Source organism: Puma concolor, chromosome E4 (genome assembly GCF_028749965.1).
Source record: "Puma concolor isolate L17-30 chromosome E4, mPumCon1.1.hap2, whole genome shotgun sequence".
NCBI lineage: Eukaryota > Metazoa > Chordata > Mammalia > Carnivora > Felidae > Puma > Puma concolor.
Genome location: NC_141683.1, coordinates 9,381,121 through 9,393,289, shown reverse-complemented (window position 1 = coordinate 9,393,289; position 12,169 = coordinate 9,381,121). Strand labels below are relative to the sequence as shown.

Below are 12,169 nucleotides of genomic sequence, written 5' to 3'. Positions count from 1 at the left end.
CTGTCACCTTTCTCCCACGACACACATGCCAGGAAGATGGACGTGAGTGTGTGCGTGGGGACGGGAGGTGTCCATGTAAACTTTTTCCGAGGGAAGAGAAATGAAGGACAGAGCGGGAGAGAAGGGACTGGCAGAGATGTGAGGAGGACGGGGAGAAAAATGTTGGAAAAGGGACTTTTTTTTTTTTTTTTAATCTTAGAAAGGTTTGAATGAGTGGGAAGGAGCCAGCTGACAGGAGGAGCTTGAGAATCCAGGAACACGGCGAGGGAAGGCTGACAAGCAGACAGAGTCTAGGGCTTGCCTGGGACGAAGGGGCTTCCCAGGAGGTGGGAAGAGGCCCACCAGGGACTTCTCCGTGGCCGAGCTCCGTGGCTGAGCTGGCCAGGCATTGGCACAGGCGTGACTTTGTCCTGTCCTCACTCAGGTAGCTAAGGGTGCAATTATATGCCTTCCGAGGCCTTCCGGCAATCGAACCTCACTTCCCCTCCACCCCCCACAAAAGCACATTCCCCGGGCTGGAGATGGGACGCTAGAAAGCCACCTCATCTTGCCAAGCCTCGTTCTCCAGGACAGAGGGCTGGTTGGATGATGTCTGAGGTTCTTTCCAGCTGAGCTGTTGCGAGTCAACGGTTTAAGTTGCCTGTGATGGCTTTGATGGCCCTGGCCGGGTCTGTTCTCGGGACACAGCATCAGGGGTCTCCAGGGGAAAGTCTTCGAGTAGCGATGCTCCTGGCTTTCCTGAAGCCTCTTGCCCCGTCCTGCTTTGGAGGACACGGCTTGGGGATGAGTGGGTGCGTACGGGTTTGTCCGCCCTCAGGAGACTCTGCTGGCTGTGTGGGGTCTGGGTCAGCCAGGCGCCGCACAGCAGTGGTGACATGGGAGCGCGGGGGGTGCGTGACTTCAGCAGCCGCACCTTGTGGCCTGGGTGGAAGCAAGAGCAGTGGGAAATGGGGGAGGGGGCTGCTGGTGAGCTGATCGGGTTTCTCAATTATTTCTTTACACTAACCAGTTTGGGCTGAGCGAGCACCTGGGGCTCTTCAGTTTTGTGGGGAGGAGGTCCCGGGAGAGATGTTATGCGATCCTTCAATCTGGGCAGGGGGGCACCTGGGTGAGTCACGCACACATAAACCAGGGGTGGCTTTATTTCCCAAGCTGGTGGTGCAGGTCATGCTAATGACATTAGTTTTCTTTAAAAAGAGGCAAAGCCAACAAAAAATGCTATGTATGGGTCTGTAGTAGGGTTCATGTGTGTTGTATGTTGGGGGAGGGGGAGGTGGCTGAAATCCCAAATCAATAAGGTAATTGAGTTATTTCCGTCGAGTGTTTAAGGCTATTACTTTAAGTGAACACAGGGCAGTTGGCTGTGTTTGCTCTAATCAGCTTTGGACTCATTGGGCATATTGATCTCTCCCAGCGCTGTTTGGTGTTCTTGAAACATCAGCGGAAGTCTTACCCCCGCCTCCCCCTCCTCTTTCCTCCTCTTCTTCCCAAGGCTTCTGAAAAGCACAAACACAGTTCTCTCTGCTGGCTGGGTTGCAAGTTTTCCACTTCACATCATCATCATTTGTTCTAAAAGCAAAATGCCATTTTCCGCGACTCTTTACACTTGTGTGTGTGTGTGCGCACGCACACACACACACACACACACACACACACACACACACACAGCCTCTGTGCTCAACAATGTGCTTTTTAATATAAAGAAAGAGTGAAGACAACAGGTCCACTATTTCTGCAATATCCCGGGGCAGGGAAGCCATTCCCAGTCCAGCAAGAAACATTGTGCCCATTGAGGCTGCCCTCCAGCTCTGGGCGGCTGACAATCCCAACCTTTGTGACCACCAGAGAATCATGGCCTGTACCCGTCCCCTCGGACTCCACCCTACTGGCCCCCAAAGGTCACTGACAGTGATGTCACGGAAAAGCATGGGGTCACAGAGCCTGTCCTGCGAAGAAGCTCTGGGAAGTGTTGGTGGGTCCCTGAAAGCTAGTGGACTTACCCACTCCCTTCCATCTAGCCCCCAGCCCTGAGCCCTGCAGAAGTTCTCCAGCTCAGAGGTAACGTACCAGGGCAAGGACTCCATCCTGGATCCTGGCCCGAGTGGGAGCGTGCGAGAAGCTGTGGGCAATCTGCCGTGCCCACTCTCCATGGCACCCGCTGGCTGTCAGGACTGAGCAAGGGGGACCCTGGCCCCTCCCCTTAGACCTCCTGCTGCTCATCTACTTTAACCCCATTCTTGCCGGGCTTGGCTCCACATCTGACATTCATTTGCCCTTTTGATGCCTTTCTCTCCCCAGCTTTACCCCCTGCGGAAATGGGATACGCAGGTATACCTGTACACACACACACACAGTCCCCATTAACCCACTCTGAGAGTGCCAGCCTCATCCAAGTCAGGCCAGAGAACCAAGGAAAACCCCTTGGTAACCTGGGGGTGCTGTTAGCTGGAGCTTGCACACACCTGCCTAAAGTTTGGGGACACAGAACTCCTGGACGCTCTCGGGGGAATATGGACAGAATCCCAGAGAAAGCAACACGATTTATGGTAAAATTGCACTGACTGAGCCCTGTCCATGTGTCCTAAGCCACATACATTATTTCCCATCCATTCCGGGAAGGAGCTGTTTGTGTTGTAATTTTGCGCTGAAGAAGGTGAATCTCGGTGGTGAGGGCAACCTCTTGGGTGGTAGATTTGAAACCAGGCTTTGACTCCAAATCCAAGACCCCCCCCCGCCCCCCCGCCCCGGGCTATCCCGGGGCTTAGAAATGACAACAGGTAACTAGGATTATTTGCACTCCAGAAGGGAAGACTTGTGCAGATCCATGTGTGGGCGGTGGGGGCCGGGGTGGATGGTTTGAGGAATTTGGAGCCCTGGTAATGGGGTGAGATGGCACCACGTCTTGTGATCTCCTTAGTGCCATCATCCCTGGTACTTGTATCCTCCTCTCTCCTTGGGATCAAGCCCTTTCAACTTAACTCTGCCCAAGGCCTCCGCCATGACTCCTGCCACCCAGCAACCCACTGCTGTTGGGGAAAAAGTCCTGGCTCCCAATCTGGTGGCCCCTCTCCACTCCCCCCGCCCAACTCTGCCTTACTTGCTGTGCCTCCGACATCCATGCACTTCTGACTCCCAGACTCTGCAGTGGCCGTGCCCTTCTGCTGACACGTCTCCTTCTCCTCGCTCTTTTTGGTGACCTCCTATGATCTTCTGAGTCCCAGCTTGTGACACTCTCCCTAATCCCCATCCCCACTGTCTTCCCATAACACTGCATGTCTGGCCTAGCAATGCAAGTATGATCAGAGCTGTGGTTTAGAAAGATCACTGTATTGATGGTGTAGGCATTGACTGGATGAAACACTAAGGGCTGGGAGAACATTTGGAGTCTTTTGCAACCCTTTCAGTGAGAGAGGAACCAGGGCAGGGGATAGAAAGAAGAGTTCTGGCTAGGGGTGGGGGTAGGTTCTGGAGATTGAGACTCCCAGACATGGAGCTGAGTTTGAGCCCAGGGTCAGACTAAAGGAGGCTAGCACCTGTCCCAAGATGGCTTTCAGGGAACTCTTGCCTCTCGGCAGGGGACTTCCCTAGAAGACCTTTGGAAGACCCTTTCAACCCTTTAACTGATTCTGTTATAACTGTGGCATTCTCTGGGTTGCTCAGAAGGCAGGAGCTCTAAAAATAGAAAGCCTTATTATTACCGATTAAATTTCTTTCCACCTACAGAATTTTCTGAAAGTAATAAGAAGAGGAAGCCTGAGTCTGTGCTGAAGTGTTCAGGGAGCAGAGATATGCTGAGAGGTGATGACAGAGATAAGGAGGGGTCGAGGGGAAAACCACTGATTGAACACGCCAGTGGGTAAAGGGACTTTCCAGAGGGTGTGGACCCTTCAAGGGGAGGTGTGCATGAATATTAAAACTATAGAGTGCCCGCCGAGGCCACTGTCTGAGCCATGGGAGGACAGTGGCCATGGGGTACAGTGACTTCACCCCTGTCTCTGCCTCAGGGCAATGCACGAATGACCTCTGCAACCCTGCTCTGGGGTGCAGCTCATTCCCCAACTCTCCTGCCTCCTGATGCATTTCATGCTCATGAAGATCCACCCGTAAGGCTGACAGCAGCCTCACAGTTTCTGAGAAGGGCACCCTTGACGACTAAGGATCTGTAAAGTCACACGAAGAGTCCAAAGAAGAGAGGGAATAGAAAATACTCTATTTGTGCATTTTATTATGTTTTTAAAGAATTTTAAAAATGTTTTTTTATTATTTTTTTGAATGAGAGCGAGTGGGGGAAGGGCAGAGAGAGAGAGAGAGAGAGAGAGAGAGGGAGGGAGGGAGAGAGAGAATCCCAAGTAGGCTCCATGCTGTCAGCCCAGAGCCCGACATGGGGCTTGAACTCACAAACCATGAGTTCATGACCTGAGCCAAGATCAAGAGTTGGACACTTAACTGACTGAGCCACTCAGGTGCCCCACTTATTATTAAAAAAAAAAAAAAAAAAGCTCCCTCCCCTGGGCAATCGAATCAGTGTCAGGTACTCCACACCTGGATCCACACTACAGCTCTGCCCTAGAATAATTTAGAACAATTTTAATGCCTCTTTCTAATGACGTGAAAAAGTCCAAGTCACTTTCTATGTGCTTCTTCCTGTAGGTTCTCTTTGCCCGCGTGGCTTAGTCCCTCATCCTGGGTGCCGTCCGTGGTCAGGTGTTCCCGCAGGGGTGGTCTCACCAGCCGGGTCTACGTCGGGGCTTTGCAGTCAGGCTTGAAACCTGGCCCTTCTAGTAACTGGCTTGGGTTATTAAATGGAATTATTCCAAACTGCCATTTGTTCATAAGTTAGAAATGATTGAATAACAGCATTTACACATGGTTTAACGTTGAGTTTCCTTTTCCGCAAAATGGAGATCATAAAGGAGTGCTGTTTAATGGGTTTCAGTTTTGCAAGGTGAAGACAGTTCTGGAGAGTGGTTGCACAACAGTGTGAATGTACAATGTGGACATATAACTGAGAAAATTTTAAAGGTCTTATTGTTTCAGTGATTCGTGAATCAGGTGGCACCCAATCCAGCAGATAGAAAGGGGCTCCTGGGCGTCTGGGTGGCTCAGTCTGCTGAGAGCCTGACTCTTGATTTCTGCTCAGGCCGTAACCTCACGGTTTGTGAGATGGAGCCCTGCCCTTCTAGCTGCCAGTGATGAACCTGCTCAGGATTCTTTCTCTCCCTCTCTCTCTCAAAATAAATGAATAAACTTAAAAAAAAAGAAAAAAAAGAAAGAAAAGGGCTACAAGGAGCTGTACAAATGAAAGACTTTTATAGGCAGAAAGGAGCAGGAACAAGCAACTTATACCAGGTTAGTAGATGGTTACTTTCCATTTAGGGGATGGTGGGGATTTTATAAGGCAGATCTCCTACCGAATGCTGCTTAGGAGGTTCCTGATTGGCTCGTTTACAGTTCCATCTCTGATAGAGTGGAAACTGTAATTGAATTGACGGTGTTTGATGAGGTGGGGTTTAGCACAGGCAACTCCATTTTGGACCCGCCATCTTGTTTTCCACAGTACTTAACACTACTGGACTGCGTACTTAAAAATAATTAACGTGGTAAGTTTTGTTATGTGGGCTTTACCGCTATTAAAAAACCGGAGATAATAAAGTCGGTCTCACCTGACGGTGAAGGTGGGCTGAGATGACGTGTGTAAAGTACTAGGCACAGTTCCTGGCATCTGGCAAACACACAGCTCGATAAATGTTAACTTTTATTAGTAGTATTAGTATTGATATTTCTTGTTCCCCAAACCGGCATTCTCTTTCCCCAGGCTAAAATCAAGGTGTCTCTACTAGGGAAGGGAAGAGCTAGAGAGGATCATCACCTAGTGGAATCTCCTAAACATTCGTTACTGACATTACGTTCTCCTTGAGGCCGGAGTTTATAATAACGACAGCTAACACTCATCTCCACACAAATGAGCCCACTTAAGCCCCACAAAACCCGAGGGAATGGGTATAATGATTTCCATCATTTGTCTGAAGTCACACAGCTAGTAAGTGACAGTCCAGATAAAGCTGTTTGTCCCAGAGCCTACGGTGTTGACCACCAAGTCATGACCTACACCCAGCCCACCACTGCGTTAGAATCTCTGGCTTATGGCCTCTTGAAGTGATGGGTCCCTCTTTAGCTGTGGCCAACAAAACTCTTTAGGCCTTGATCTCCTGTAATGCCAGCCATCAGCTCAGATTTGCAGGCCATTTGTATTTCAGACGTAAGAAGGGCACACCTGAGCGGTGCTCACGTTGGCTGAACTCTGGAACCAGTCCTGAGGTCACTCATTCTTCGTAAGACTACGTAAGACTATGCAGTTCAACCCCTCAGAGCTCTGTGGTTGACTCCTTTCTCCCAGAGGTTCTATTTATTTAGCTTTCCATGTTCTTCGCTCCCTAATTAATTAAAGTAATGGATGCACAGAATAAGAAATACTCAGGCAATCAAGGACAATAGAAAATGCAAAATAGAAATGTTCCTTCCCCTTCCCTCGCCTGTGCCTCTGTTTAATTATTTCAGTTTCTAGTTCTTCTGGTGCCTATTTCCAACCTTTAACCATCTAAATGCTTTTATGCCTTTCTCTTGGGTTTTCATTTTTAAACAGTGTTGATTGATTTCTTACCATGAAAGAAGAAAGATATAACTCATTTGCTGTAATCCTCCTTCTAATTTTGCTTGTTTTTCTTCTTCACCTGTGTAATTTTAAATAATATATTTAAATTTATATTTTTAAAAGATTGTGTTTCTCGATATCTCAACTCTAGACAGTACTTTTCTGATCTTTGCACTGCAAAATAAGGACTTTACCTCCCTTTGTGTTCTGATTTCTACCAGCTGCTCTCCTACTTTTCCATTGCTTGTGTAAAATATTCACACTCTGGGGGTGCCTGGGTGGCTCAGCTGGTTGAGCCAGTTGAGTTTGACTCCCGATTTTGGCTCAGGTCATGATCCCAGGGTCATGGGATTGAGCCCCAAGTTGGGCTCCATGCTAAGTATGAAGCCTGCTTACCATTCTCCCTCTTTCTCCCTCTGCCCCCTCCCCCACTTGGGTGCTCTCTCTCTAAAATAAATTGAAAAAAATATTTACACTCTGTTCTGTAACTACCATTAGATCCTCTGTGTTTGGCTTATATGCTGATTTTTACAGATTAAAAATCAATGGGTATTTATGTTGTGATTATTTATTTATTTTCCTCAGAACCAAGCAGTGTGATTAGACCCATAGAAAAGATGTAATTCTACTGTTGAAGTAATTAAACACGGAGGCCATTAGGCTGAGGTGACTCTAATGTTCTGGTAGCTTACCTAAGCCAGAGTCAATTCCTATAAATGTACTTGTATTCAAGAAAGCAAAATTTAATAGTAACCAATCACAACAGCCAACTAGGCTTTCCTAAATAAGGCAACAGCTTGAGATTTAGACAATGAAATAATTTCCTCGCTTTGCTTTTATGTCTGTTCTATAAAAGTCTCTCCCCAAACTCCTGTCCGCCAGGTGCCCCTAACCACTTTTGGCTTGGTTCTGGTGGATTCCAACCAATGTTTGCTCAAATAAACTCTTCAAAAATTGAATGTGCCTCGGTTTATCTTTTTTCATACTACGTTGTTAAGACTTTCCACTCAAAGGAGAATGCTTCCAGAATCAATGTCAGATGGATTCTGTTTTCATACATTCTACTCATGTTCAGAATCATGATACATTTTTTTTTGTGTGTGTATTTTGACTGTGACTTTTTAATACAACTCTTTTGCTAATTTTATTTTTCCTGGTATTTCTAACTACCTTTCCTTTTCATTCACAGACAGTGCTATTCTTTTTAGATCATCCAGCTTCTCATCCTAATTACTTGTTACGGGAAATTGCCTTGATTTAAACAATTTTTAATTTAATTTTAATTCTTCTTCAGCACTGGACCTGAGCTGAGACATAACTGAACATGAAAGTTATGAACATCCCCAGCCTAGGTGAGGACATCCAGGAAGTCAGCCAACATTGTTCTAGGTTTCCTGAGTCATAAAAGAACCATGAAATGCAATGTGGCCTCCTGGAGAAGGAACTGGATCTGAGTTCATGTTCTTGTTTCCACACACCACTTAGTTTCTCTGCACCTCAGGATTGGTCTCCATAGAACAATGGTGGCTACCATTTTATTGAGCATGTATTAAGTGCTGAGCATAGCATTCTAAGCACCGTATGTACATCACCGTGATCCAGCTCCAAAATAACCATAAGCGAAGGCCAATCATCATTGCAATTTTAGACACAAGGGGCTGAGATTCAGCAAGACTAAGCAATTTCTCAAGGTGGTGAGTAGCAGAGGCAAGGCTTGAACCCAGGTGGCCTGACTCCAAAATCCAGTATTGTTTCTGTGAAAGAATTTCTCAGCTCCCTTTCTGCATTAAATAAATGCCAATGATTCTGTGAGCACTTACTCTACTAAGTATCGATAGCAACTACCTTTGGAGCTGTGAATTTTGAGGGAGGGCCCTTGACTCTTAAAGATATCCTTCTCAGAGTGCTCTGTGTCCTTTCCTAATATGCTTGGTTATTTTCTAGGTCCCCTGGGGAACTGTCACTGACGGGGTTCAATTCACTTCATTGCTGGGTTACTTTTACTCTTTCTGGATCCCGTGCTCTCCTGTCGCTCAGATATCTGTTTCACTTGGCTGGAGTATGCTTTCAAATGATCATTATGAAAAGGTGCAGAGGCACTGGGTGGCTTAAGTATCTGACTCTTGGTTTTGGCTCAGGTCACGATCTCACAGTTGGTGAGTTCAAGCCCCACATTGGGCTCTGCCATGACATTGTGGAGCCTGCTTGGGATTCTCTCTCTCCCTCTCTCTGCCCCTCCCCCACTATCTAACTCTCTCTCAAATAAATAAACACTAAAAAAGGTGCAGTGGATGTCAAATTTCCGACACTTAGCATACAGTTTTAGTGATGGCAATCTGATACATGTTGCTTTACAGATAACCACTTTTATTTTTTCCTAAATCTTCAAGTATTTATAGTTGGCATTTCTAAACTTTTACTTGGATATACTTGGGTGGTGGACCTAGTGTGTATTTTTTGTAAGCTCCAGGCACTTGTCCTTCTTTCTTTCTTTTATCATTTTCTCCCTTCCATCTTCTCTGTTCACATTTTCTGGAATGCATTAAATTGATGGTCCACTTATTGGGTTGACCCTCTAAGTCTCTTCACTTTTTGTCTGAAATTTTCTATGTCTTTGTCTTAATGATCCATGGTCTGAAAGTCTTTTTGAATTTGCTCTTCACTTGCTCCATTGACCTTTTCCATTCAGCCACTATGTTTGTAATTTCCAGTATCTCTTTCCTGCTCTCTGAATGTTTTCTTTTTACAGTAACTCTTTTTGTTTTATGGATGTACTATCTCCCTGAATCTTTCTGAGCAGAGGAATCAGAATCATTGTTTTAATTTATTTTTAAAGTTTATTTATTTTGTGTGTGTGAGAGAGAGTGCACAAGCAGGGGAGGGGCAGAGAGAGAGGGAGAGAGAATCCCAAGCAGGCTCTGCTTGGGTTCCACATTGGGCTCGAACCCATGAACTGTGAGATCATGACCTGAACCAAAACCAAGAATCAGATGCTTAACTGACTGAGCCACCAGATACCCCTAGAATCATTTAAAAAGTCTTTTCTGTTTTGTTTTCTCTGGAGTGAGTGTTTTATTTGTTCATCTAGATTCTTTAGTGATGTTGAATTTTCTCAAATGCTTGGTGTCCTTGGAAGTCCCACGCATATTTTTTTGAATGAAAGAGAAAGTTTACTAACTTCTGAGGTCAGCATGAATTTCCTTTATGGATGCAGAGACCTATTTATTTACCAGGTCTCTTTCTTAAATGAAAGACAAAGTAAAGGTGATACACAAAATGCCTGCACTCATGCTAGTTAAAGTCTTAGAGATGCAAACATCACATACATAATGGGATAAATAGAAAATTTTGGTGAGATTTGGTGAGAAATACCAGGGCTTTATAAGAGAATATAGCGGGAAGATCTAATTTAAATTGGAGTTTTAGGAAGGGCTTTTCTGAGGAGGTGACATTTATACTGGGTCCTGAAATATTGGTTGGAGTTGCCTGGTAGAGTTGGTAGAATACCAGAGCATTCCAAATAGCAGGGATAGCATGTCTAAAGGCCCCGGGGCAGGAAAGGGTGTGGCATGACGTAGGCACTGAAAGGAGAGCTGTGCATCTATGACACAGTGATCGAGGGCAAGAGTACAGGAGTTTAGGTAAAGAAGTAGCCAGGGGAAGGTCATGGGGACCTTAAAGATCAAGTTACGGTAAAGGAGGTTACTTTTCAGTTCAATTATAAAACATTAAAGGCTTTTTTTTTTGAGAGAGAGAGAGAGACAGAGAGAGAGAGAGCGCACATGAGCAGTGGTCAAAGGGAGAGGGAGAGAAAACCTTAAATGGGCTCCATGACCAGCCCAGCACAGAAGCTGACATGGGGCTTGATCTCACAACCAGGAGATCATGACCTGAGTGGAAATCAAGAGTTGGATACTTAACCTACTGAGCCACCCAGGTGCCCTACTCATGAAAGGACTTAAGCATAGGAGTCCTATGATCAATTCTGCATTAAAAAAAATCTGGCTATTGTGTAACTAAGGGGATGGAGAGGGTAACAGTGGAAGCAAGGGGAAAAGGAGGTGTTTGCAGCAATCCAGGCAGAACAAGATGGAGACCAAGCTGGGTGCATTGAAGATGAGAAGAACTGACAGCATTGGGTGGCGGATGAAGTAAAAGAAACAAGGGGGAAAGTGGTTTCATATTGGCTGGAGCTGCCATCTAGGAGTGGAAGACTCTGGAAGAAAAGCAGATTTGGAGGCAACATCCTGAGTTTAGTTAGGCTATGTCAGGTGTGAGATGCTTGTGAGACATCCATGTCTAGATGTCTAGAGGGGCTGTGAATACTTGGATCTGTGAGGATTGTGCCAAGGAGGCCAAAGGATCACGCTTCAAGAAGGGAAGAGAAGAAGTCAGTAGTGTTGAACGCTGTTCCATTGTTAGATAAACAGCTAAAACATGAATTCAAATCTGAAACAAAGGGGTTTCTGATGACCTTGGAGAGACTGGTCATATTAGAGTGGGGGCCGTGGAGGCCAGATTTGCGGACTCAGAAGCACGTGGAAGGTGAGCAAATGACTAAGGGTGGGGCAGGGTGGGGGAGGGTGCTCAGCAGCTTCTGGAGGTATTGGCTGGGAAGGGGAAGAGAGAGCCGCAGCTAAAGGGAAGTGTAGCATAATATAGGTTCCCACATCACAATTATTCATCAGATTGTGAGCTTGAGAAGGGGAGGAAGCATTTCTGACACTTCTTTCTGTCCCCTAGGCCAGCACGGTGGCTAGGATATGGAAGATGATCAAACCATGTTCATTGAACCTGCGGAAATATACGAAGGCTTGGGAAGAGAATGGCTCTACTGTTCCACGGCAGGTAGAGCTGGCTCAAAGCCTGGCCTGCAGGGCTGTTGCTGACGCTGCCCACAGGTCCAGACAACCACAGACTGTGGACAGTCACGACTTGTGTAAATTGCCATTGTCAGCCTGGCCTCTTGGGGTCAAGCTGCTGAAGTTCCAGTAGGCCTGCTGATAAACCCCAGGTACTGTCTGTAGAGTCGAATGGCCCTCTTAAGATAAGAACAGATGTTTTCTTTTCTTTATTTAAAAAAAAATGTTTAAATGTTTATAATTTATTTTTGAGAGAGGGAGAGTGAGAGAGAGACGGAGTGTGAGCAAGGAGGGGCAGAGAGAGAGGGAGACACAGAATCTGAAGCAGGCTCCAGGCTCTAAGCTGTCAGCACAGAGTCCGACGCGGGGCTCGAACTCACAAACTGTGAGATCATGACCTGAGCCGAAGTCGGACGCTTGACCGACTGAGCCACCCAGGCGCCCCAGAGGTTTTTGTCTTTAAAAAAAAAAAAAAACAGCCCAAAGATCTCACAGCTGGCCGGTGAGAAGCTGGGCCCTGAACCTGAGACGGTAGACTCCCCGGCAGAAGTTGATGCGGATAAAGCACCCAGTCTAGCGTCTGGAACGTACAAGGACTCATTAGGTGTGGATCATCCTTCCTTGCCCCATCTCATGTGCTTTCCCTCTGCCTGGC

At 46.5% G+C, this 12,169-nt stretch overlaps 1 long non-coding RNA gene across 2 annotated transcripts in view; it reads left to right on the top strand.

Moving 5' to 3' along the window:
• Positions 1-11,761, top strand: part of LOC147572452 (uncharacterized) — a 72,461-nt gene extending 60,700 nt beyond the window's left edge. For both annotated transcript variants that reach the window (XR_015245785.1, XR_015245784.1), the window contains one exon: positions 11,396-11,761. This is a non-coding gene — a long non-coding RNA (uncharacterized LOC147572452). The remainder of the gene's footprint in view (positions 1-11,395) is intronic.
• The last annotated feature ends 408 nt before the right edge of the window (positions 11,762-12,169 follow it).